Source organism: Pithys albifrons, chromosome 6 (assembly GCF_047495875.1).
Source record: "Pithys albifrons albifrons isolate INPA30051 chromosome 6, PitAlb_v1, whole genome shotgun sequence".
Lineage (NCBI taxonomy): Eukaryota > Metazoa > Chordata > Aves > Passeriformes > Thamnophilidae > Pithys > Pithys albifrons.
Genome location: NC_092463.1, coordinates 47,036,924 through 47,064,056, shown reverse-complemented (window position 1 = coordinate 47,064,056; position 27,133 = coordinate 47,036,924). Strand labels below are relative to the sequence as shown.

Below are 27,133 nucleotides of genomic sequence, written 5' to 3'. Positions count from 1 at the left end.
TAACAGATAGATTGGTGCCAGGAGAGAGGGAGGTTACTGCCAGGTGTTCAGGTTATGCTCTGTATGAGCTGCAACCAGGCCAGGTGACAGGAAGATACCAAACCCTAGACAGTATCATCAGTAGAACAGGTCTTTGGGATTTGGGCTCATAGCTTAAGCAAAGTTAAGGAACTACCCCAGACAAGTATTGCTATCTCGAGTCTTTCATTGCTGAGTGGCAGCCACTGGGCTGGGCCACCTTGCTGCCATCTGGTATTCTCCTTGAAGTGACACCAAAGCAAGCACCCAGCTGACCATACAGATGTGCTGGCGGGAAATCAGAGCAACTGTCCAACTGGTCTTTCCTTCAGCTGACCTGGCAGCAAATATTTGAGCTGGGTGAGAGTCAATGAAAAGTGTGTTGAGGTGTGTGGTCTTTCTCAGTAATTTCCTTGAGACACAGTAATTCCTTCATAAATCTGTAGCTGCTATGGCCAGGAAATGCTGATAACAGTTGCAGGAGATCATTGGAGCAGCAAAAATATAACTAAGTTGGCATTTACCTTTTGAATCAAAGATAGTGTTTCTTTCTGGCTTCTTTCATGAATCCATCACACACTGGAGCAGTCTTTTGTAAGCAGGCTTTTTCTGGTATCTATTATGCACCTTACAGTGTCCTACAGATGATGTGGCAGATTTTGTGGTTTTTACTGTGCATGATCCTGATGCATGCAAAATTCTCCCAAATGAATTTCTACCTGGAAAACCTACATACAAAAAATTTAAAAATAAAGCGAGAAATTGTTTGAAGATAGGAACACCTAAGATAGAATCCTTCTTTTTGCTATAATGTCCATATCTCTTAATTCTCATAATTAAACCCTTTTCTATTTCATAAACTTTCAGATCTCCAGCAGAATGACCAAGTGGCCCTGGGAGCTGAACAGTGTGCTTCCCATGTACCACCCTCCACTTTCAGGTTCTGCTGTTTAGTATGCACTCATGTCCATACTTGACAGTGTCATATTATGGTTGCTTTTAAAAGGGAAAGGAAATCTAATGGTCTTTGAATTCACTATTTTCCTCCCAAAGGAGGATCACTGCATGTTTTCAGCCTTTAAAGCAAGAGTAGCTTTCACTGAGAAAAGAGTGAGGCTAATTTTCAGACAATGGTGCACCAGAGCTCCTGCCCAGGGCTGCCTGAGCGTGAGCCCACTGTGCTTACCAGTTGGTATTGTTAAAATGAAGAAAACGGCATGCATTGCAATTAAGTGTGTGTCCATTTCCTGAACGCTGCAGAAATAAACTGTATGTTCTTAAAGTACCATTTTTCTGTAAATCTGTGTGTCTTGAAAATTCACAAGGAGAATTTGATGCTTGTTCCAGTTTTCAGCTGCATGGGTGGAACCTGATGACTGTGAAATAGAGAAATCAGGTAGGCACTGTGGCCATGGAAAATTTAGCCTCTACTCTTCCTGCCTCACTACAGGTCTGTAGGTTGAACTCATGCAGAAGATTGCTTTGGGAGGCTGGGACTAAGATCCTTCTGTTTGGTTTGCTCATTGAATACCAGTGCAGTCCTTGTATTTTCCAGACAGGAGATAGCAGAACTGAAAAATGTGCAAGGGGCGAGAAGGATGCTCAGAGACGAGTACTACAGAATATTTTTAATTCTTTTTTTTTTACAGCAAACTATTACACCTCATGGGAAATGATAAAGACTGAAAAGATTGTTGCCATCCACTGTTTCTCAAGTAGGTGGTACCAAATGAAATAATCCAATATCGCCTGCAAATAAGCAAAAGTGGGTACTTTTTTCCCCACTGTGAATAGTTCAAATGCTAACTTTGCTGTGAAATGTTTGAGGCCAAAACAGTAATGTTGTGTTCAGAAAATGATTGATTAAATTGGTGGGAAAAGATCCTCTAAAAACCAAACGAGTATGGAAACCTGAATGCATTCCCATATGGAAAGAGCAAGAGATTTGGGGCTGCCTTTCTCAGACAGGAGTTGAATAGCAGCAACAGAGCATGTGGAGAAACAAAGCAGGCAGAAGAGGCAGATCAGTCATCTCTAGTTGCTTTTTCTAGAAAACCAAGATGGCTGAAAATTTTGCTTCTACCAAAGCCCTGTGGATAAGAGGAGACCATGCTTGCCAGTGTCGGAGTAGGTGGCTGTTGTCTCCTCAGAGCCTCTTGGCTGAGCTTTACTCCTGGATTGAGAATTTAAATGGTGACCCATAACAAATTGGGCAGCACTGCCCAAAAGGGGAGACAGGATTTCTACCTTATACATGTTAAGCTTGAAAACATCTGCTCTGCCTTGTTTTCACTTGTGCTGGTTTGAAGGTGAACCAGCAGGGGAAATGAACTCACCACGAGAGAGATTATAAGTCAGACCTAAAATTTAATAATAATATTACAATAACAACACTGATACACAAGGGAAATTGCTTTCAACTCACAATACCCCAGCAGTATAACCCAGTGTCCTGGGGCACAAACCCAAGGGGGTTTGTTTGCCCTTGTGCTGAGACCCCTGTGGCTCCCCCAAGTCCAGAGCAAAAGGAAAAGAAAAACCTGTTGGTGCAGGCGAGGGCTGTGGTCTGGGCGAGAGCGGTGATCTCCTGCTGTCGAGGTCCTGCTGCTGCTCTGGATCCGACGAGAAGGGGCTGAGGTCTTCTTACCCACCACTTATGTACCCTCAGGGAGCACTCAGTCCCTCCCCCTGGGCGGGGACTCACACAATGGGTGATTAACTCTGGGAGCCAGGGGTTGTTGAGCTGTTGATGGCCCATTAGCAGCTCCACCCCCCTCAGGCTGGGTGTGAAGTGATAATGGCTCCCTGGGCAGCTGCTGCTAATGGCCCATTGTCCTTGGGGAATGAATAGAGGGGGTGGAATACACAGGTTTGATCACCACCACACAGGGTTAGCTGGTCCCTCCAGCTGAACTAGGACATTATCCACCCCTTATTCCACTCCATCTAGTCATTCCCAAATTAACCCCCTTTTTACCTATACATATATATACACATGTATACAATGAAACATTACAAACTCTTCTCGCTCAAAATTAGGTCCCCTTGTGGTACACAACGTGTTTCTCCATCTTTTTGCATTACCCACCAAGTGCAACCAGGTCCTTGAGCAAAGACAATCCCTCGGATGGGTTTGCCTTTGTTTGAGGTGGGACTAACCCAAACAGTCTTTCCTAACATACCTCTCATATGGACCACAGGGACTTTATCTCCATCTACAGTATTCAAGAGTTCTGATTGGGCAGGGCCAGCTCGATTGATGGAGCCCCGGGTGTTGACCAACCAGGTGGCCTTTGCCAAATGCAGCTCCCAGTGTTTGAAAGTTCCCCCACCCAACGCCTTCAAGGTTGTCTTCAGCAGTCCATTACATCGCTCAACTTTCCCGGCAGCTGGAGCATGGTAGGGGATATGATACACCCACTCAATGCCGTGCTCTCTGGCCCAGGTGTCTATGAGGCTGTTCTTGAAGTGGGTGCCGTTGTCAGACTCTATTCTTTCTGGTGTGCCATGTCTCCACAGGACTTGTTTCTCAAGGCCCAGGATGGTATTCCGGGCAGTGGCGTGAGATACGGGGTATGTCTCCAGCCATCCAGTGGTTGCCTCTACCATGGTCAGCACGTAGCGCTTGCCTTGGCGTGTTTGGGGAAGTGTGATGTAGTCAACTTGCCAGGCTTCCCCGTACCTGTATTTCGACCACCGTCCACCATACCATAGAGGCTTCACCCGCTTGGCCTGCTTGATGGCAGCACATGTGTCACAGTCATGGATAACCTGTGAGACACTGTCCATAGTTAGATCCACCCCTCGGTCACGAGCCCATCTGTATGTTGCATCTCTGCCTTGATGACCAGAAGCATCATGGGCCCATCGGGCTAGAAACAATTCACCTTTATGCTGCCAATCCAGATCTACCTGAGAGACTTCAATCCTGGCAGCTCGATCCACCTGCTCGTTGTTACGATGCTCCTCATTAGCCCGGCTCTTGGGTACATGAGCATCTACGTGACGGACCTTCACACTCAGCTTCTCTACCCGGGCAGCGATGTCCTGCCACATCTCAGCCGCCCAGATGGGTTTCCCTTTGCGCTGCCAGCCGGCCTCTCTCCAGCGCTCCAGCCATCCCCACAGAGCATTGGCCACCATCCACGAGTCAGTGTAAAGGTAGAGTCTTGGCCACTTCTCTCGTTCAGCGATATCCAAAGCCAGCTGAACAGCTTTCAGCTCTGCGACCTGACTTGATCCACCTTGTCCTTCAGTCGCTTCTGCAACTCGACGTGTAGGACTCCATACAGCTGCTTTCCATTTCCGGCTTGTCCCTACAATGCGGCAGGAGCCATCTGTGAAGAGAGCATATCGCTTCTCCTCTTCTGGTAGCTGGTTATATGGTGGGGCCTCCTCAGCTCGTGTCACCTGCTCCTCTTCTTCTTCAGAGGACAATCCGAAACTCTCACCTTCCGGCCAGTTGGTGATGATTTCCAAAATCCCAGGGCGATTAGGATTCCCTATCCGGGTTCGCTGCGTGATCAGAGCGATCCACTTACTCCATGTGGCATCAGTGGCGTGATGGGTAGAAGGAGCTTTTCCTTTGAACATCCAGCCCAACACTGGTAGTCGGGGTGCCAGGATGAGCTGTGCCTCAGTGCCAATCACTTCTGAGGCAGCTCGAACTCCTTCATACGCTGCCAGGATCTCTTTCTCAGTTGGGGTGTAACTGGCCTCAGATCCTTTGTATCCCCGGCTCCAGAATCCCAGCGGTCGTCCTCGAGTCTCCCCAGGTACTTTCTGCCAGAGGCTCCAGGATGGGCCATTCTCCCCGGCTGCAGTATAGAGCACATTCTTCACATCCTGTCCTGTCCTGACTGGCCCAAGGGCTACTGCATGGGTAATCTCCTGTTTAATCTGCTCAAAGGCTTGTTGTTGTTCAGGGCCCCACTGGAAATCATTTTTCTTCCGTGTCACAAGGTAGAGAGGGCTTACAATCTGACTGTACTCAGGGATATGCATCCTCCAAAAGCCCACGGCGCCTAGGAAAGCCTGAGTTTCCTTCTTGCTGGTCGGTGGGGACATAGCTGCTATTTTGTTGATCACCTCTGTTGGAATCTGACGACGCCCGTCTTGCCACTTCACTCCTAGGAACTGAATTTCCTGAGCAGGTCCCTTGACCTTACTTCGTTTAATGGCAAAACCAGCTCTTAGGAGAATCTGGATTATCTTCTTTCCTTTCTCATAAACCTCCCCTGCTGTGTTCCCCCATACAATGATGTCATCGATGTACTGTAGATGTTCTGGAGCCTCACCCTTTTCCAATGCAGTCTGGATCAGTCCATGGCAAATGGTGGGACTGTGTTTCCACCCCTGGGGCAGTCGATTCCAGGTGTACTGCACCCCCTTCCAGGTGAAAGCGAACTGCGGCCTGCACTCTGCTGCCAACGGAATGGAGAAAAAGGCATTGGCAATGTCGATGGTGGCATACCACTTGGCTGCCTTGGACTCCAGCTCATACTGAAGCTCCAGCATGTCCGGCACAGCGGCACTCAGGGGGGGTGTGACCTCATTGAGACCACGGTAATCCACCGTCAGCCTCCACTCTCCACTGGACTTTCGTACTGGCCATATGGGGCTATTAAAGGGTGAGTGAGTCTTGCTGACCACCCCTTGGCTCTCCAGCTCACGAATCATCTTGTGTATGGGGGTCACAGAGTCTCGGTCAGTGCGGTATTGCCGACGGTGCACTGTGGCTGTGGCCAGCGGTACCAATTGTTCTTCAACTTTCAGCAGTCCTACAGCAGAAGGGTCCTCTGAGAGGCCAGGCAAGGTGCTCAGCTGTCTGATTTCCTCTGTCTCCACAGCAGCTATGCCAAAGGCCCAACGCAGTCCCTTTGGGTCTTTGAAATATCCATTCCTTAGGTAGTCTATGCCAAGGATACATGGGGCTTCTGGACCAGTCACAATGGGGTGTCTATGCCATTCCTTGCCAGTCAAGCTGACTTCAGCTTCCAGTACAGTCAGCTGTTGGGATCCCCCTGTTACCCCAGAAATAGAGATGGATTCTGCCCCGACGTATCCTGATGGCATCAACGTGCATTGTGCGCCAGTGTCCACTAAAGCTTTGTATTTCTGTGGGTCTGATGAGCCAGGCCACCGAATCCACACAGTCCAATAAACCCGATTGTCCCTCTCCTCTACCTGGCTAGAGGCAGGGCCCCCCTAGTTCTGGTCATGGTATTCACTGCGCTCTCCCTGTGAATATGACCGGGAGGTTCCTTCAAGAGGGTCGGGCATAACATCATCATTCCTATACTGTCTGGAGCCTTGCCCACGAGAGACCGGAGCAGCCTTCAACCTTGAAGAATTCCCTGTGTTAGTTGTGCCTCTTTGCAATTCACGTACCCGAGCTGCTAAGGAAGAGGTGGGTTTCCCATCCCACTTCCTCATATCTTCTCCATGCTCATGGAGGTAAAACCACAGATTGCCGCGTGGAGTTTACCCTTTCTCCTTAGCTGGGAGACGCCTGCTTCTGATGGCAGAGACTCTTGTTTGTTCTGGAGAGATATGGAAGAGTCCTTCCTTAATCTTCTCTTCCAGTTCAGCCAGTTTTGTTTCCACAGCTGAGACATGGGCTCGTAATGGAGCAGTGACAGTGTCTTCATAAATCCTGAGTTTGCTGACCAGTGCACCCACCTTGTCTTCTCCCTCTCTCCACTGCAATGTTGCAAGGTAGCGAGAATACATTTCTGGCCCAAGTCGTGCAAATTTTAACCACATCTGGGATGTGCACTGGACACCATCTGGACTTTTAGGGAATCTCTCATCCTCTGAAAAGATTATCTCCAGTACGGCTAATTCCCTTAAGCACCGGATACCTTGTTCCATCGTGTTCCACTGTCCTTGCTGTACGTGGAGGTCCTCCTTACAAAGATATCTCTCCCTCACGCTTGACAACAGTCGCCGCCAGAGGCTGAGAGTTTCCTGTCTCTTTCCAATGCCCTGATCAATGACAACATCTCGAGACAGGGATCCCAGCTGCCTTGCCTCACTCCCATCTAGAATTGTATCATTGGCTGCAGCATCCCAGATTCGAAGTAGCCAGGTCAAGATGGACTCATTTGCCTGTCGTGTGAACTCTCTCCGGAGCTCACGCAGCTCTCCCAGGGATAGGGACCGGGTGATTATTTCTGGCTCCATTTCTTCTGCTTGAGATGAAGGTCCTGACTCTTCCTCGTCATGCACTATACGAACTGATTTGGTCTTTGATTTTCTTTTCTGGACAGGGGCAACTGCTATCGGTTTCTGTTGTCCTTCTGGCTCCTCCATGGTCTGGGTGGACATGGTGCTGGTTGATGTATCTCTCTTCCTCTCTGGCTCCTCCATGGTCTGGGTGGACATGGCGCTGGTTGATGTATCTCTCTTCCTCTCTGGCTCAGTCATGGTCTGGGTGGACATGGCGCTGGTTGATGTATCTCTCTTCCTCTCTGGCTCAGTCATGGTCTGGGTGGACATGGCGCTAGTTGATGTATCTCTCTTCCTCTCTGGCTCAGTCATGGTCTGGGTGGACATGGCGCTAGTTGATGTATCTCTCTTCCTCTCTGGCTCAGTCATGGTCTGGGTGGACATGGCGCTAGTTGATGTATCTCTCTTCCTCTCTGGCTCAGTCATGGTCTGGGTGGACATGGTGCCTGTGGATTTGCTCCTTTTCTCCTCCTCCTGATGATGCTGTACCACACCAAGCAGTGTGCGGTAGGCAGTGGCCAGGGCCCAGCAGGTTGCTGTGAGCTGCATATCTCTGGGACTACCAGAGCATCTTCCTTTGACATAGCTTAGCATTTTGGCAGGGTCCTGCAGTTGTTCCGGGGTGAATTTCCAGATCATTTGAGGAGAGAAGGTCTCCAAATACTGGCCCATATCTTCCCACTTCCCGTGCCACTCAACATCATCCGCTCCCAGGGCAGGCCTCCAGCAAGTCTCCTTAGAGAGCCCAGTTCTGACCCTAAACATGGTGTATACAGTACAGAGGAGACAAAGCAACACTAACAGCAGGATTATGCTGTCCCTAACATCAAAAGGAAGCTCAATATTTTCAATGATTGTTGTAGCAGAGGTGAAAAGGTGGAAGTAACCATCTCCGCCTGTTTTCCCCACAGTCTGGGTGCTATTTTTAATGAGACCCCAGAGGTAACAACCCAAACCAGGACAGGCAGACCAGACTGAATATACATTCACAATGAAATTCATTGCTTCTGATGTTATGACAACATAAACATAGTATATTAATAAAGCAATTTTGATTCTTCTCCCTGGTACTAAAGAGAGCATCAAAACAGGCACATGGTTCCCCATGTGTCGAAATATGAACAGGCCCAGATACACGATCCACATGAATACATCAAGCAACATGGTAGTCAGGGAGTTTCTGTACCCAAATACACAAAATGAAATTGTAGTTCTGACTTCTCTCTCGTGCCCCACGTTGGGCGCCAAAAGATGTGCTGGTTTGAAGGTGAACCAGCAGGGGAAATGAACTCACCACGAGAGAGATTATAAGTCAGACCTAAAATTTAATAATAATATTACAATAACAACACTGATACACAAGGGAAATTGCTTTCAACTCACAATACCCCAGCAGTATAACCCAGTGTCCTGGGGCACAAACCCAAGGGGGTTTGTTTGCCCTTGTGCTGAGACCCCTGTGGCTCCCCCAAGTCCAGAGCAAAAGGAAAAGAAAAACCTGTTGGTGCAGGCGAGGGCTGTGGTCTGGGCGAGAGCGGTGATCTCCTGCTGTCGAGGTCCTGCTGCTGCTCTGGATCCGACGAGAAGGGGCTGAGGTCTTCTTACCCACCACTTATGTACCCTCAGGGAGCACTCAGTCCCTCCCCCTGGGCGGGGACTCACACAATGGGTGATTAACTCTGGGAGCCAGGGGTTGTTGAGCTGTTGATGGCCCATTAGCAGCTCCACCCCCCTCAGGCTGGGTGTGAAGTGATAATGGCTCCCTGGGCAGCTGCTGCTAATGGCCCATTGTCCTTGGGGAATGAATAGAGGGGGTGGAATACACAGGTTTGATCACCACCACACAGGGTTAGCTGGTCCCTCCAGCTGAACTAGGACATCACTGCATCTCAGCAGAGAGCTGCAGCTGTGGGACAGTTCCAAGGCAAGAGCTCAAAGCCTTGGGTATGAACAGGATCACATCTGAATAACACCGGATATATTCCAACCATGCTGTCTCTGCCAGGCTTCTGCTAGAACAGGTCTGTTCAGACCTAGTCTTCTGAAGGTGTTTAGCATCACCAGGTTTAGAGACAGCAAATCTGCATGTCCAAAAGAGAGTGGGGCTTATGCAGGCAGTGGCTGCAGCCCCTGTGGAGGCATCCATCTCCCCCCACCATGTGCAGAAGGGACCTGGCTCATCAGCCTGGGTGGTTAGACTTCTAATTATGCTTTGTTGGGATGATGGACAGAGGCTTTAGATTACAGTGAAAAGCAGGACAGGAAAGCTGGATGAGGGAGGTAGGAACAGAAAAGCTGGGGGAGGACATAAGCTTAGGTATAAATCTTCACCTTGCTGCTTCTTCAGCCAAGTCCTGAAAGGATTTCATTCCGTCTGGAAGCAGCAGTGGTTCAGGACAAATGTTTTTTGATTTCTTCCCTCCAGGTTGGAAAAAAATGGAAATGCTTGTGATTCTTAGCATCTCCACAAGGCCAGAGCTGAGAACAAGCATGGGTTGTGACACTGGTTGGAGCTGCTCCCTCTCAACACTGCAAGTGTCTGTCTCCTGCGGTCTGTCACATCCTTCATGTGTTGCAGGAGCATCAGGCTGAGTGAAAATCCTGGCAAAGCTTTCAATCTGGTGCATTGAGAGGAGCAAGAAAACTGTCTCCCCGTCAAAAATCCCTTACAACAGATGATTTGGTCAGTCTGGGCAGGGGAAAAAAATCCTCTGGCCTAAACAGGCTATTTTGTATCAACTGCTGTGCATCAGTGATGCCTGAAGGGCAGAGGCAGTCACAAATGGATCCATCAGTTTTTTGGGGGCCCAAAACCCATGGCCCTGAAGGAGTTGGCAGCAGCTCCTTGTGAAGCAGCAAGCCAGGGAAACTATGACTCTCACTGAGGTCAAGCTGTTTCACCCATGGCAGGATGGCAATGTCCTCAGCATCTCTTTCCCTTTCCATGCTGACAGCATGGAGCCATCTCACTTTTCTGCCACCAAAAACCAGCAAAGCTGGTTAATGCGGTTGCAGATTTCCCATAGTTGTCTAACTCCTGAAAGGGCAGTTGAACGAACAAGCTGTGCAGGGTGAGGAACACTGAAAGATCCTGGAGCAAACTGCACTGTTTGGCCACACACCTCAGGGGAAAAGAGTGATGTTCCTATCCTGCAGTGCCCCATAAATCCAATGTCACCTCTGCAGAGGGACAGATGCATATGGTGGGATGCTGTGGACCATTTTCTCCCTGGGAAGAGGGGGAAAGCCCTGCTGCAAGGCTCCTGGGGCAATGGGTGGCTGTGGCTGCAGGCTCCTCGCCAGCAGCTGTGCCCAGAGTGAGATCTGGAGGCCAATCTCACAGCCAAGACAGTACCATTCATCAGCACTCAATAAACAAAAGTGCCTTGCTGTTTTATCCAGGAGATAAGCATGCAGGGCATGAGATTGCTTTCCCTTATGCTCTCTGTGCTGAGCGTGGGAGCTTGGGTTGGCTGCCAAAGGAACCAAGACACTGCTGCTGTGGGACATGCTGTGGACAGGCGGGGGGGAATGGGGGCTGCTGGCTGTCAGGCAGCTCTGAAGATAGTCTCACAGGTGCTAGGCACTGGCAAGGTGCTGCCACTTGCTGGAGGCTGACAGCCCTACAGGATGTGTTGTAGGAGCTGGGCCATTTTGTAAGCCAGTACATTACATGTTACCCATTAGCACTTTAGGATCAACCCTACAGCTCTAGAAGTCAGTTACAAGTTCCACTTTTTTTTTTTTTACACACACCTGTGTGCCTGGAGCATCAAGGGCTTTCCTCCTACTATTTGTTACACATTTGAATCAAATAGCTGCTAAGAATATGTCTGCAGCCTCTTTCCAAGGAGCAATGGCCAGAGGGGACAGACAGACTATATATGCTGGTTCCCCTATGTGGTCTTGCAGCCATGAGCTTTCAGGAACAACAGATCTGGGTCTGGGGTTAAACCTGTCCTTTTCTCACATCCCATGCAGTCTCCAGCTACATTCACATCCCCTCTCACTTCTGTAATATCAAGTATCTGCACAGAAAATGAAACCAGACTTGCTGGGTCAGTTGTTTCTGGGTGATTCCCAGCATCCAAGCTGATGGCCAGCCATTAATCTGTTCGTTTTATTCATACTGTTTGGCTGTACTCTCAGCAGTCAAGTGCTGAATGCCTCCCTCAGAACTGCTGTGCTGTTACCTTTGGCAACACATCCTGTGGTCCCAATGGAGAATGAGACCAGGCTCAGCTGAGATCGATTTTTCCAGAAAACGATGTTGACCAGTGCTAATTATGTTTCTGCCTCTTCAATATTTATCAGTTAAATTGTCCACCAATGCTCTGATAATCATGTCCAGTATGGCCACAGGGCCAAGGGAGCGGTGACCAAGCTTGCGCAATTTGGGTTTTTTAAGTGTTGGTTTAATAACCACGCCCATCAGGTGCTTGGGGATTTCACCAGCACTCAATTTATTGAAACAGAAAACAATGCAAATGTGGAAGGAAGCTGAAAATGCAACCTCATGAAAGCCTCTTTCTTTGCAGAAGGAACTTGACCCATGTCCTTGCAGGGCTGAACCAGCCCCTGGCCACTCTGGCAGCCAGGCTGAAAGCAGCATGGGATTTTGCGACTCACTCAGGGCGAGCTTTGTGACAAGCTAAGCACAAACCTGGTACAATGCCCCCGTACGTGCCATGATGATGACAATATGGCCTTGTACAGGAGGTCTTGAGCTCTGCTCTTCACCTTGTATCAGGCATAGACATTGTTGCTTTTGAAGCTCCACTCTGTACCAAACAGTTTTAAATCTCTCTTGCATCTGTCAGAAGGAAAAATTTATGTCTGAAAGCAGAGGAAACCTTGACAACCTGGCACTTGCTGAATGTGAACTTTCTTCCTCTGCTTCCTTTTTTTATGCCCTCTCTTAAATGGTGCTGGAAGAAACGGGTCCTTTGCACCACACAGGTTACAAAGAACCATTGTTTTTATGCAGCAGAACCAAAAAAAAGATCGTGTGGTTGTAGTCCTCTTAGATGCAGCACAAAGACGGACAGTGTTAACCTCTTCTTTGCTAGGGGATGTTACTGTCCTACCAGCACATCTGTGGCATGGCATGCTGTGATTAACAGTAAAATCTGACTAAAATAGCTGAGTTCAGTTCAGCCTTTGTCTGAGCTGGAACAGTGCAATGAAATGCACTGCTGGCTTTACAAAACAGGGCAGAGCAGGGATGTGCCACACCAAGGAAAGGAGTGGGAAGGAGTTTTGCAGCTAGGGAGTGAGGAGGAGTGACTGCAGCTCCCCCACATTCTCTTGCTCTTCACCAAATTGGAGGAGCCTCATATCTGTGCCTGCCACAATAACCTGCCTGAAACCCTCCCCACACTGCCTGCTTTTCCAAGGTCATGGTGGAGACAAGGCTGCGGGCTGGACTGGCAGCTCTCTGCCCATAGCATTTGCATTTTTCTTCTGTGCTGGATGATCATTCAATATACACCCACAAAATGGCCATAGTACACAGGTCTCCTTCCTTGGTCAGGTACCACCCTTCTGGTGTGAGCTTTCTACCTTGTGTGCTGTATCTTCTCATGCTTTGTCCAGCCCAGGTTGAAAAGCACACAACCTGCTCTCCTTTTACCTACATCCAACTCATTAGTGCTGGCTTCTGATGTTTCACTGGCCTCTGGTTTACATCTTCTTCTCACCTTGGGTTCCAGGTCCCTGACTGTGATAACAAGTTCCTCTCATTTTCAGGTGCATGAACAACTGTGATGTTTCTGGGCTGTTCATTGTGACTCCACATAATTGTTGCTTCTTCTGTGTACACAATGTCCTTATTGGCCCTACATGCTCCTGGTAGCATCCTTGCAGTCACTCGTCTCTGATCATCTCCAATTCATTGCACAGGATATCTGTGTATCCATGCTCTGCCAGCTCCAGTGAGCCCTGGTGCAGAGCAGGTAACCTCATGCTCACTGTGTCTCTTTTTGGCTAGTGCCAAGTGTCTGTGAGCAGTAAGGGAGGCTCCTACAGATAGATATATTGCTCTGGAGATCTTTCCCTCTCTCCTTGATGGTGTTGCACCTGTGGATGTCATAGAATCGGAATGGTTTGGGTTGTGTTGCCGTAGAAGTCTGTAAAAAAGATTCCGAGCCAAGCTTTGTAGGAGATAAGATAATGGGCAGGCACTTTAATGAGCAACCCCGCTCATCCAGGAATACATCGACGCGCGCACAAGCAAGCTCTAAGTTCTATAGCTTTTATAATATAACCTATCCAATCACTACTGTCCACATGTCCAGTTCCACCTCTGTCCCCTCCCAGTTCCCACCCCCGTTGAATTGGGGCTGGGGTCGTTGGGACCCTCTGTCTTCATCCACCTCCTCTTCTTCAGTACACAAAGGTCTCTTGGACGCTCTCCAGGGCTTTGGGTCACACTGCTCCATGTTTATGTTCTCTTCTGATATGCTTTAATCAAGTACCTTGAGAGAGAGACTAAATAGCTGGCAGATCTCAGCTGCCTGTTCTGGAGCAGGGGTAGAGATAGAAGGACTTTGTGCTACAAGCTGCTAAATATTAATTCACTAAAATCTACAGCATTACATCTACTGTGTCTCTAAAATCTACAAAATATGAAAATTGAAAAGTTAAAAAAACCCTTTCGGCATCAGTTGGAAGGGACCTTAAAGGTCATCTGGTTCCAAGCCCCCTGCCAAGGAAACCTTTCACTGGACCATCTTTCTCAGAGCCTCATCCAGCCTGGCCTTGGAACATTTCCAGGGATGGAGCATCCACAACTTTTCTGGACAACCTCACCACGCTCACAGCAAAAAACTTAGCCATCCCAAGAGGCACAGAGATCTGTTTGGCTACTTCTGTTTTCCTTACCTTCATGCTTAGTTTCCAAACTGTGCTGAAACAGTCCCCTGGGCGTTTTGTCCCAGCGAGGACTCAGGCCCCATAACACTCCTGCAGCCACAATGGAGCCTTGCAACCCCAAAGTGATACCCATGGGTGGCCTGGTGCCTTTCCTGAGGGGCAGCAGGCACCACAGCACCGTGACCCAACCACCAGGTCCTTATCCTGAAGGGAATCATGGAATCACAGAGCATTCTGAGCTGGAAAGGATCCACAAGGATCATCGAGTCCAACACTGAGCCCTGCACAGGACATCCCAGAGAATCCCACGTGCCTGTGAGCGCTGTCCAAACGTTCCTTGAACTCAGACAGGCTTGGCACTGTGACCACTTCTCTGGGGAGCCTGTTCGGGTGAAGAACTTTTTTCTAACACCTCACCTCACCCTCCCCCGACACAGCTTCAGGCCATTCCCTCGGGCACAGGTGGCACGTTTATTATTTCGCCCCGTGTCCCCCCTCGACGATGGGCTGGGCTGGGCCAGGGCGGCCGGCGGGGCGGGCGGGCTGCGGGCACTGCCGAGGGGCGCATCCCAGCCCCGTTGCCATGGGGACGCGGCGGCCGCCCCGGCGGGGAGGGACCGGCGGCTGTGCCTGCGCCGAGCGCGGCCGGAGGGGGCAGAGCTGAGCCGGGCCGGGCCGCGCCGCGCCAGGAGCTCCGCACCCCGCGCCGCACCGTCTCCGGCCCCGGCGGGAGCCGCCGCCGCTGCCCCGGTAAGTGCGGGTACGGCCCTTCCCCGGCCCTCCGGAGGCGCCGCCGCGGGGCCTGGCAGCCCTCCTGCCGCCGGGGTGACGCTCTTCTTCCCCGGCCTGGCCCCTGCTGCCCCGGCCCCGTCGCCGCTTGCCCCGGCCCCTCAACTAAGGGCTGTCCCGGGCGCCCTTCCTGCACCCCCGGTTCCTGGGGGACCGTCCCCTCGCCCTGGGGCTACGGGCTGCCCAGGCCCGCTGGATCCCTCCGGCACCCCGGGGGCTGCGGGCTGCCCTGGCCCGCCACTTCCCCTCCTCACCCCCGGAGGTTTTAAGGTCCCCCAGACCTTCCCCGGGGCGGAGGTCCCTCTGCCGGCACTGAGGCCCGGGGCTGGTCCCCCCCGCGCTGCCCGTGGTGCGGGGCTCGTCCTTGCGGGGCGCGGGGGCTGCAGCTGCGGCGCGCCTTCCTCTGCCTGCCCGCGCCGGGGAGATTGCGGGCGACACGTGTGCGGTTCCACCGAACCCTTCAATGCCCCGCAGCTCCCGCTTTTTATGGTGAAAGCGATTTCCGAATTTCGCCGGGACTTCCGATTTCTGGGCTGATTCGTAGGATTCTCTGTGCGCCCCGGTCCCAGCGCAGGGTCCTGCACCTAAGCCCCTCTGAGCTCCTTCCAGACTCTCCTAAGCCAGATCTCTGCCTCTTTGAGGTAGGTCAAGGTTATTGTGCTCTTTATTCAGTGGATGAGGAAAGTGGAAATATGAACAGACTGGGGGTTTTCCTCAAGGTCACCATGGGAATTGGACCCCAAGCATCCTCTCCTCTCTCGCTGCACCCTCTGCAGCTCCTGTGCTCCTGCTGGGTGAGGGCAAAGTTATGGAAATCAGATTTTCCCTTGCCCTGGGCCTCTGTCTTGAAGAGCTTCTCAGCGTTTAGTTTCTACAGCTTGCCAGGTGTCAGAGCAGGATTCCAGCTTTATTTATTTGGCCTAATATCTTGTAGCTATTAAGTGTTGACAGTTAAATACTGGATGTTTTTACCATAGTATGTTCATGTCTGAGAGTCTCGATGCCGTTGGGATCTGACTCATGGCATTGCTGCTGCTGTTCGGGTGATATCTGCAGTGATTTTTGATCACGGCAAGAAACTGTGGCTTTGCCTCTCAGAACTCGCTTCTTGGCAATGGCGAGCAAAAAGCAATTGAACTAGAGTGGTACTCGGCTGATAACTGTATCCTGTGGGACTGGGTGGTGGTTGTCTTGTTCTCTGCTTGTGTTTTGCCTTGCAGGCTGTTAGAAAAGAAGGCGTAGACGAGTTTTAATAGGAGGAGTTACTCTAACCTCTTCCCCAGAAAATAAACACCAGGTTTTAATGAGGACTTACCACTCTGAGTGTCTTGTCTGAAGGATTTTTTCCCTGCATGCTACTATTGCTTGTTGTTCACACAGGTGCAGGGTTTTTTCTGGTGCCATGCCCTTGGGCTCATCTCTTCACTGAGTGCCTGTTGTAGTAAGATGAGTTATGTTTTGAGAGTGGTGGCGATCGGTGGCAGGGATGGATGGCCAAGTTGGAATAGGGAACAAATCTGTGTTGTAAATTGGAGCCCTGCGCTGCTCTGAAGGACAGTCTGCAGTCTTGTTTGATGCCCAGCAATCTTGTTAATGTCTTACTAAGATGCCAGAACTGTAGGAGATCCTCCTGCTGCCGTTTTATGAAGGAGTAGTGTGCTGTATTAGGTTACTAGAAGGTAGAAATCACTGGCAGCCTGTCAGGGCCATTTACTTCTGTTTTTCTGCCAAGATTTAAGTTAGTGGGCAAGATGGGGGAAATACCTACCTGCTGGCCAAGGTGACAGCAGCATATGCATGTGGAAGCAGCCCCTTGCTCACTTGTGTGTCATGTTTTGTGTTGTAGGTTTCTGACAGGGCAAAGGTGTGGTGGAGTGAAGGGACTGAGATGCAGCAACTGGCGTTCAGTGTGCCTTGAAGCCAGGGTGCCACGACGATTTGGAGCTGTGCTCTGAGGAGAGTGTTATAATGGGGAAAGTTTTGCTTAGAAGCTGTAAACATTTCACGTGCCTATAGAGTTGTTCTTACATAACTGTTATCACCTTGAGAATTGTGAAATAGTGGGAGGGAGAGATTTTCTGGCAAACGGTAGCAGCGCTTTTAGGTGAGAAAATGTGCTGTGTTTAACTAGAATAAAACGTGTATAGAGCCAGCATCCCTGACCAGGGGTCCACTTCTTAATATTCCGCTAAGAACAGCTTCTTGACAAGGGGTAAAGCCTGGTCCAGAGAACGTCTTTGTTGCAGGGTGTGTGATGACCATGCACTGCCCTTGGCAGCTCTTGAGGAGTGTATTTAGTGCTGATAGTTGGGTGTGCGGCTGCAGGTTGTGCCCTTGGTGGGGGGAAATGATGGGAGCCCCCAGACAATGAGCCTTATCAAGGTGCTGACCCTTTGCACAGCAAAGAGCATGTGAACCTTTGGCACTGTTCAGGTGATTGGACACTTGGACACAGCAAGAGCTGATGACTCAGCAGGAAGACCCCAGACTGACTGGGTGCACAGACTATAAGAGTATGAAAGCCCAAGAATGCCTTTGTTGGGGCTCCCTCCCTGAAGGCACCAGTGTTGGTTTTGTGTTGCTGTACCACAATTAAATTCCTCTAAGGATCCAGATATCTGAGACTCTGCTGTGGGAACCCCAGGGCTGAGCTGGTAAAGAAACCTCATCTGACTGTGTGAGTGTGGGGTGTGCAGGGAGATCAGTGGGGCACCTCTTGAGTCACTGGGGCTGCCTGGTGCGAAGGGCCTTCAGTCCCAGCAGCCCCTTGCTGGGACCCACCTGGTGTGGTGAGAGTGTGACTCCTGGAGTGGCTCCTGGATGGTCAGACAGGGAAGTTTCCTTAATACGCTCTGGGTTTTATATGAATAATCTGCAGTCAGGAGGCTGTAAGGGGAGTCACTGAGGAGTTCCTCCTTCTTCTTCAGCAAGGAGTGCCCGGGTGTGGTGTAGGGGCTGCATGGTCTCCATCTCCAGTCCTCCAAATGGCTAGGCTGTGGGTTTGCTCCTGAGCTGGTGGTTACATGTTCTACTGATGTTGGCAAACCTCTGGACTCTCTTTCACCCCACTGTGGAAATAAAATGCTCTTGGAGTGTAATTAGCAGATTTGTAGTACCTACTGGAAGGTGGTATGTCCTTTTGAAGTCTGGGGTATGCAAGGCTTGTATGGTGGGAAGAAAAGTTTAGCAGTGTTGAATGTAACTGTGGAGTGACTCTGGTCCCCTGGTGTCGTCTGACAGCAAGTCTACTTTGTTCCAGCATGATCCTTGCTTTTGTCACTTAATCCATGGACTCACTTGGGGGCAGGGAACCGCAAATCTTCTGCGCTGCAAACTTTCCAGTGCCAGCAAGATGCCCTGCACAGGGTGTATCTCATAATGGGCTGGGTTTATGTGCCTGAAATCACTTTGTGCTGCCAGAATGACAGAAGAGCTTTGAACTAGGCCCCAAGGGGAAAGGAAAAAGGGAGGAAAAATGCAGAATATTTTTGTGCCGTTGTTAGAAGGACTGGTGCTGGGGAGATGATGTGTAACCACATGTAACTTGTGATCCTGAGCGCTGCAGTTCATATGTTCAAATTTTTTTTATTTGCTTTGTTCTCCCCCAGCATGACATTTCTACACAGCTATGGCAGGTTGGTGGTATCCCAGAGCTGTGCACCTTTGGCCTTTACTGGAATAAGTAGATAAAGCTCTGGCAGAGGCAGTGGAGCAAATTTGGTTTGCACCAGCTGAGTTTGAGCTCAGTGGGAGTCCTCAAGCAATAGGAAGAACCTGGGCCCAAAGCCTTTTCAGCCTGTTACAAATTTGTTAATGTCCTGTTATGCTTCCAGTTGGACATGCTTTTCTCCCAGCTGCCTCTACTTCCCTGTTTAATCCTGCAATACTGTGTAAGGACAAATGCCTGCACTGCTCCTTCAGTAGTAACAGTGCACGATAGGGAAGAAATTGGTCACAGCATCCTGTCTTCTGCTACTGCAGGTACATAAGGGCTGGTAATTATTCCATTCCATATGCATTCACGTAAATCCTTAATGGTGTTTTCAGGAAATGCAAAAAAGCCTGCTTTAATGCCTGTGTTTGCATATTCAGGCTTTCTTAGAAGTGGCCAAACAACTGCACTACTGGAGTTGGGGGAGTTGGAATTGTCGATTAGTTATCATGGCAAAGGTTGCTGCCTGTTGGAAGCAGTGCATCATTTTTATTTGTTACTCTTGAACGTGTTGAACACCATGGCTGTGTTTCACTATACTTTCCTCATAAATGGCTGCATGGACTCGAGCCTTGCTGGAGCTGGTTGCCTTGTCTGTCTGCAGTGATACAGTGGGATGTAACTGCAAACTCCTCCTTGCCCCTGCCAAAGGGGTGTTTGAGGTCAAACAGGGCAGTGTGTTTCACCTTTCCTGGTGCCTGTGATTTGATGAAGCCATCCTGCTTTGGCACAGCTGAGTCCTCTTGCTGTGCCTGACTGGACTGGGGACTGTCATTTGGCCGTGTCCAGCTAACAGTGTGGCAGCATGCTAAGCTACTGCTATGTTGCTCCAGCTAATCCTAACAGCAGACAAATATTTTTTTCCTGTCCCCTTCTGTTTGCCTTCTAGCACAAAGATAGTGGAAGGAGGAGGTGGATTGAACTGTCCAATGCCAAACTTGGATGTTGCTTTAACCTTGCAGTATTGATTGCCTGGTAGTTCAGGTTATTGTGAAAATAAAGTAATAGAAGTACAAAAGCTTTAGAAAATAAGGCAAAACCCCAGACAAACCCAGTGAAAAGACCTTATCACTCTGGGTAGTTTGGATTTCTGTCTGGCAGTTTCCTTTTACACATCTGCAAATACAAAAGCTTTGAACTCTTGCTGTATTAGGAAAGCTGTCTACATGGAGATTATATCCTTGGGGAAGGGGGAGGCAACCAGGCAGCACTGCTTGTTCTGTATCAGAAGAAATGTGATGGAATACTGTTTGTTTAATTGGTTCTTGTTTGCATTTTGGTAGTGCTGTTGTGGGTGAGTGGCTATATCTTGCCAAACCTCCCTGTGCCCTGCTCTGTCCTTTGGCACTCATGCTGGTGTATGGAGTATCAGGAGAGCTGTCTAGATTTTTCTTTTCTGTCCTGTATCAGAGACATTTATCCAGAGGCAGGAGGAGAGAGGCTGGTTTTGACCAAGGTAAGCTTCCCAGAATAGCATGAATTTGAGGAGCTGGAGATGAGTAGTCACATCAAAAACTGTGCCTGCCTCACCTGGAGTTTGACTCCATGCTTGGGGCTCATACTTTCAATTTAAAGGCTGTCCCAGCTATCAGGAGCTTTGTGGACAAGGTGGGAAGACAGAAACGGAAGGAAATCTTCCCCACTTATACAGCTCAGTGGTGCTTCTGCACTAACAGGCTGGGAGGAGGTGTTTGGGAAGAAAGGAAGCATGTGCTTTTCTATTTTAATTAGAACACAAAGATAGGGGCTTTCAGCACATCATTTTAGTAAAAGAGAGGTGCTGTGCAAGTGAGCTATTGGGTTGGACCAAGCCAGAAGGAAGTCCAGTAGCTGTGATCCTTCATTTCTGAATTCAGCTGCAGCTTCCAGCAAATCCTTTTTGCTTTGACAAGGGACAAGGTGTGAAAGCTCCTAGCCAGGATGAGTGCTGGTTTTGTGTGGATAAGCACATGGAAGGAAGCAGTGGCGTGTGGTGTGCATAGTCTGGGGCAGAGCATCTTCATTTCTTCTGCTGCCAGGTACTCAGTCCTTGTCACTGTGGTGTCTGACACCTTACTGCTCTTAATGGGTGTGCTGCCTGCATGCTTTGGCACAGAAGAGGGCAGTTCCCTCTTGCCTGATGGGTATGGTGAGGTGGAAACACCTCCTTCAAGGACATGTGCAGACTGGGAGCATGTTTGGTGCCCTGTTCAATGCTGTACTCTTTGCTCTGCGATACTTAGGGATTTATAAAAAAGAAGGAATTGTGGTTTAGGGACAGATTGTGCCAGGGGCTAACTGTGAATTTGGGTACTGCTTTCTTCTTTGCTACAGATTTAGAGCCTGACCTGGGATAAACACTGAAATGTCTGTCTCTGACTCTGTTCCCTACAATCAAAAGGCGACAGCAGCACTTCCAGGGTTTTGCCACTTACACAGTGGCAATGACAGCTGTTGCAGAAGGTATGATCTGATGTAGTAAATGGCCTCTTCTTCTTTCCTTTTTCAGTTTGTGTTGGATTTCTCATGGATAGGGGTAGTAGCTTCTTTTTCCATGCCTTAGATAAGCTGAGCTCTTCTCTATAAGGCAACAGGAGCACTTGTTGGTTCATCTTATCCTTCGGGAGTAGCTGTTGCTTATGAAGGCTGTTTTCTAAGGATAGTAGTTTTTTCAAAGGACATAAAACTCATTGTGATGGCCTGACCCCTTTCCCCTGAACCATCCCACGTGCCTTATTAGCAGCCTGACATGAGCAGCTGTTGTATTTTTAATTTTTTTTTTTTATTTTTTCAGAAACTTACAATGTAGAATCACCGGTGCCCAACTCTGATTCTTCAAAACTAGTGGAGAGCTTTAAGGAAATAGCTTGGATACTGAAGTGATAAGCACTCCAGAAATGCCAGACGCTATATAAACAACTAAAATCAGGCCCCGGCCCTTCCTGAGAGAGAGATGAGTTGCAGAAATACTTCAACAGATGGTCTGAATTTGGCTTTGAAAGGGGGAAAGAAATGCCAGGCCGCTGCTGATCTGTGTGTGGGCGTGTGCCCGAGTGCACCATGCGGCGTGCAGCCTGCCAGCACCCTCCTGGGGAGGCTGAGCAGACTGCTCCTGCGACTTCCATGTGCTCAGGAGGCACCTGTGCACTGCTGACTCAGCCTCTGTGGCTCTGTCTCTCTGTGGTGTGGAGCTTGCTCTGCACCTCTGGTGTGCCCACTTGTCAGGCTGCTCTGGTGGAGGTGAGCAATGGCCAGTGTGCAGAGGCACGGGGTCAGCTCATGGAGAGAGGCTGTGGAGCTGCTGTGCAGCTTGTGAGGCTTTGCTTGGCACATGGGTGAGATTGTAGGAAGGCTGTAGGGTGATCTGCCATCGGGTTGTCTCTTGTGTTGATGCAGTTACCTGGACCTGTGTCAGTGCAAATTGAAGTGGTCTGGAGCTGGAATCAAGTGGATCAGCTGTGGTAAAAGGTAAAACTGTTTGGACACACATCTGTATATATGTGAGCTGGAAAACTTGCTGGCAGCTTGAAAGGACATGGGATAGGAGTGGATTTACATGTCATAGTTGGGGACCCTGATGAACTCTGGCGGAACTGGCTGCTGTGGCCAGCCTTCACTTTCCCTCTCCCCTGATGAGGTATAATGATCTTGCAGGGGAAGAACATGGGTTCCCCAGCTGGTGCCAGACCTAGGGTCATGACACTAAGCATGGCAGGAACAGAGTGGTGCATCATGTTATGAGTGGGCTCTGCTGTGGGGCAGGCAGGTTCCTATGGAGATCATGGATTGAAGCCCAGAAGTCCCTTGTCCAAGGACCTCTGGAGCAGGATGGTGTGTCTGGTTCCTGCATTGCCAAATGGTTGTTAGTCTCCTGAGGCAATGTGGCTGTCATGCTGCTCACTGGCATGACAATTCCTTGTGTCTACTGCTGTTCCTGGCACGCACTCTTTGGTGAGACAGTGTTGGTTGGTTGGTAGAGCAGAGTTGTGAGGTGTCCTTCAGGGATGATTTTTGTTTGGAAACTTCTAAAGACAGGTCTAATTCTTAAGCAATGTAAGGTGAATTGCTTTGCTGAGGATGTGTCAGGTGAATTGTCCTGGATACATCTGGCAGGTAGCAGCATTGCACTGCCAGGTAAGGCATTTAATGTCCAGAGAACAACGTTTTTTCCTCTCACTCTTTTTCCTTTCTTGTATTACCCGTCTCCTTGTGCTCTGTTTAGGTGACCAGGACTGCATGTGTTTTCACTTGCCTGGTTACAGTCCCCTTGACAGTTCCCCCACTTGTCACGGAGCACGTATGAGTTTCCCTGGAGGAGCTGCTAACCCCTTTGGGAGCAGCATGACCCATGTGGGGCTGCTGATCTGTGTTTAGCTAGGAACCATTTTGCTATGATCTGAACAGCTTTGACACAAACAAACAGCTGAGGTGGGGAGGAGAGCAATGCTGTTTGTGATGCAGGAGCGGAGCAGTTGTGTTCACGTACCCCTACAGCAAAGGGGCTGGCAGCGGCAGTATCCTGTGGCTGAGAGACAAGGAATATTGATTAACATGACATTTAAGTGGCATTTCTTCTAGTGTCCTGGGAGCATTAGTCAAATTCTGCCTTCAGCTCTGAGAAGTAATGAGTTAAGCTTTCTTCCTCAGAAAGGTCTCTGGCTGCTGCTGCAAAGTGTTTGGGAGGCTGGGAGATGTCCTTTTGTTATCCTGTCAACTCTGTGTCTGGTCCTTTGTACGAAAGGCACCTGAAATACAGCCTTGGCTCTGGCAAGCAGCCTGTGCACCAGTGTTTGTGTGCTTACATGGCGGCTCCAGCTCTGTGCTTCTCAGTCACCTTGCCTTAGGTGGAGCCCAGCTCCTGACTCGAAAAGATGACACAGGAGGGAGTATGTCCTTTCACACCCTGGGGTCCTCTTTCATTAACCTGCAATATTTTAACATTGGTTCCCATGTTGGTGGCTGGTGCTCTCAGGGCACTGTGGCTTTGCTCCAGGGGCAGGGTCTGGGGTTGGATGGATGCTTTGTGGTTCCAGTCAGGCTCAAGCTGTCCCTCTTTGGGACTCCAAGTGGCAGCTATCAGTGGACACATAGACCCACAGGACTCTAGATTTGTAGGTCTTTTAAATAATTCTGCCGAGGGTCCAGAAGCTCCTATTTCCCAGGCTTCCCTGCAAGGATTCTTTTTCTGCTTCATTGTTGTTTATTGGTTTATTTTTTTTTCCTAGTTTGCACAGCAGGCAGGCAGCCATTCCTACTTCTCTCTGCTTGGGCCTTGGACAGCAGAAGCATTTGTGTGTTTGCAGCTACATATTGACCTAGAAATAGGCCTGGTCCGAAATAAATTCTTCAAGTTGCTGGTGGAGGGAAGAGCTCCCTTCTCTTTGGCAGTAGTGATTGAGTAACATGTTGTATGAGAGATGCAATTTACAGGGCCTAAAAATCCGTGGTACTGTTCCCTTCATAAGAATATTTACAAACACACTGTCAAGACTGCACTGAACCTGTAGCAGTGCCTCTTTGTGGAGGACAAACTGTGTTGTGGTACTCCTCCCGCAGGACTAGATCTCACCTGGTGCCTGATTGTAGATTATCTCTTGGAGAGGGAGACACAGCATCATGTCCTTGTAACACCCTACAATTCCTGTAGCATAGTCCTTACTGCCAGAGAAAGGTGATTGCTTTTCAGGTTTCCTCGGGATGGACCTGTATACTGCCAGATAGATGCACGTGGTATAGGAAGAAGGAAACAGAAGGGAAAAACCCCAGCGCCTGTGCTTTGCTCCAGGTACAGGCACCTAGTGTTCACAGGAAAAGCATATGCTTCAGAAAGCACTTGGTGAGCATGTGTCCTTGGAGATGCAAAGAAGTATGACCCACTTCCCTTCCTCTTCCCCTTCCTATCCCTTCCTTGCGTGCCAGGAAGTGGTGGCGGTGCCTAGCAGGCACCCGTAATGTGAATGTAGCTGATGCTGAGCCCTCCCTGCCAGGTGTGGCAGAGGTGAGGGATCTGGTTAACCTTGGACTGGAGAGATGGGAGGCTTCTCTCTGAGCATATCTGAACCTTGCTGGGATTGTGTCTCCTTCCTGATGCTTTTTCCTGATCCTTTTGCTTTTCTCTGCTGCTCTGGTCCTGTTTCTGAAGGCTTCGTTTCCTATTTTGACCTAAGTGGTGTACGCAGTCCTGCCTGCTTGCCTCCATTGCCAGATAGGTTAAGGGAGCCTGTTGGGATTGTGTAACTTGGTTAAACTCCCACTGCAGACTCTGCATGCTGCTGTCTGATCAAGCTGTCCTAGCTGACTTCAGGGACATAGAGGAGACAGGTCTGTGTGAGGAGCAGCACATGGCTGGATGCTGGGTGACTTGCAGCCCTTGGTGCTGCTCCATGGCTTGAGGCCGCTGGGGCTGTGTGGTCCCTGTGGGAAAGGGATTGCCTGCAAGGTCTCTGGCTCACAGTCCCAAAGCAGCAGGGTGTCATCCCAAGGCTTGTGACGTGCTCTGGGGCACAGAGGTAAGAAGATACAAGCTGGCTGGACCTTTGGAGGGAGGATACTGTGTCTATCATTGCACTAAAGACTGGATGAACGAGCAGGGCCTTTTGCAACCCTAACCAGGCAGCAGCTGGGCTGAGCACACGGTAGGGTGTCAGTCACAGCACTCCTGTGCTGCTGCTCAAAAGCTGTGTCAAGGCAAGTACTTTCCAAGCTCCCTCTCAGCTATTATGAAAGAGCCTGGGTTTGCTGCACCCTTCTCTCCCTTGCCCTCAGGGCATGCTGGGCTTGTTTGAATTAATGTAATTAGCGCATGCCTTATTAGCTCACTAAGACACAAAGAACTCATGTATATTTGTAGCCAGGTTAAGCAGCCCCTATTAATTTAATAACCGTGTCCTCCTCAGTGCATGGCAACAGTTAATCACTGGTGATGACTCAGGACCAGCCAGTATGGAGGAAATTTGGGCAAGGTGTATTATGTGTGCGGTTCTCTTTTATTGTTTTGTATTTTTATTAATGAGTGGAGCTGTGAAGGGAGTTAAGAGCAAGAAGGGAACTTTCACTGCAGGTTTACTAAGCAGCCAGCCCTGGGTATTTCCTATGCTCTGCTGACTCTAGGAAAGGATCTGTAAAATGAATCAGCGAAATATGACACAGACTGGGAGGCAGAAATAAACTTTAGCAACCCATGCTTGAAGTCTGTTCCAATCAGGTTATATACTATTTTACTTCATTGTCTACCCTATTTCCCCTTGGTGAATCCTGGGACAGAGGAAGTAGCTAGTGTATTCTGGCGCTGCTCGTATCGGAGACTGACAGAGCAAGGTTCTCGTGAAAGGACAAAAATAGTTGCAAGCAATTTAATTTTCTGCAGCACTGTGGGCCTTTTACTGGTCTGGGACTTGCCACACACAGCACTTAGCTAGGTCCTGTGGAAAGCTGTCAGAATGCTTGCCACCGGGTGTTGTGTGAATTTGAATGTTTTTTTTGGGGGGGTTGTTTGTTTTCTTGATTGGTTTGGTGGTTGTTGTGGGGTTTTTTTATTTGTTTTCTTTTGTGTTTTTTGTTTGGTTTTTTTTTTTTCACAGAAGCACGGGTTATGGTTTCTGCTCCCCCACCCTGTAATGATGCAGTCCAGAATGGTGCCTTGTGTCTCTCTTCTGGTAGTCCTGCCTGTAGCATAGTAAGAGTCCTGCACTGCTTCTAAAACTAGTGAGTTAAGCCCTTTGGGGGCTTTTTTCAGCCAAGACCACTATTCACACAAAGAAGACTTCCTGCATTTCTTCTCTTCTTCCCCTTTCTGCCATGATTACAGGTCATGCTCTTTGTTGTGAGCGTGAGCTGGAAGGAGGAGCAGGAAGAATGGTACTGAAAAGCAGCTGATACACTTGCACAGTTTGGTGAGGTTTTCTACAAGCTGTTGGGGTGAGATGCAGCTATCCTCCCTGCTCCTCCCCCTTTTTACTTTACTATTTCTGCCAAGTAAATTTGGGCTTTCAAGGCCTGGACTGTTCCCAGTCATCATGAGCTTGTGCAGAACCATCACTGGGAAGATGAGGCTGTTACAGGCAGAGGGGCAAGGAAACCCCATGGAACTGGACAGAAGTGTGTATGTACTTGTAATGATGATCCCTCTTGGTGCAGCTGGCAGAGGACCAAGTCGTGTCCAGCTCCTAACAGGTGCATTGCAAGGGGAAAAAAAAAGAAGAAAAAGTCTGCAGGAAGATAAACAGCTCCTGGGGTACCTCAGAGTGATGATTTTTTCCCCCTCCCTCCCCTTTCTTTGCTTCAGGGGCAGGAAGGGAAACTGCTTGACTTGATGGGTAGGAGGCTTTTCATGCAGAATCAGAGCAGCTGGCTTAGAGCTGTGGGCTGCTTGGCACACACCAAGACAGGAGGTGATGGGATAGAGTTTATTTTCTTCCTAGTAGCTGGTATGGTTCTGTGGTTTGGGTTTAGTATGTGAACAATGTTGATAACACCCTGATATTTTCATTGCTGCTAAGTACTGCTACTCTAAATCACGGACTTTCCATTTTC

The 27,133-nt window shown here is 49.4% G+C and overlaps 1 protein-coding gene across 2 annotated transcripts in view; it reads left to right on the top strand.

The window, feature by feature from the left end:
• The first annotated feature begins 14,752 nt into the window (after positions 1 to 14,752).
• SLC25A22 (solute carrier family 25 member 22) overlaps positions 14,753 to 27,133 on the top strand; it is a 52,851-nt gene continuing 40,470 nt past the window's right edge. The window contains exon 1 of one of the 2 annotated variants that reach the window (XM_071558738.1): positions 14,753 to 14,871. The gene's annotated coding sequence lies outside the window, so the exon portion shown is untranslated. Of the gene's footprint in view, positions 14,872 to 21,042; positions 21,065 to 27,133 lie in introns of those variants that run through there. The other variant, XM_071558741.1, reaches the window with a different exon arrangement.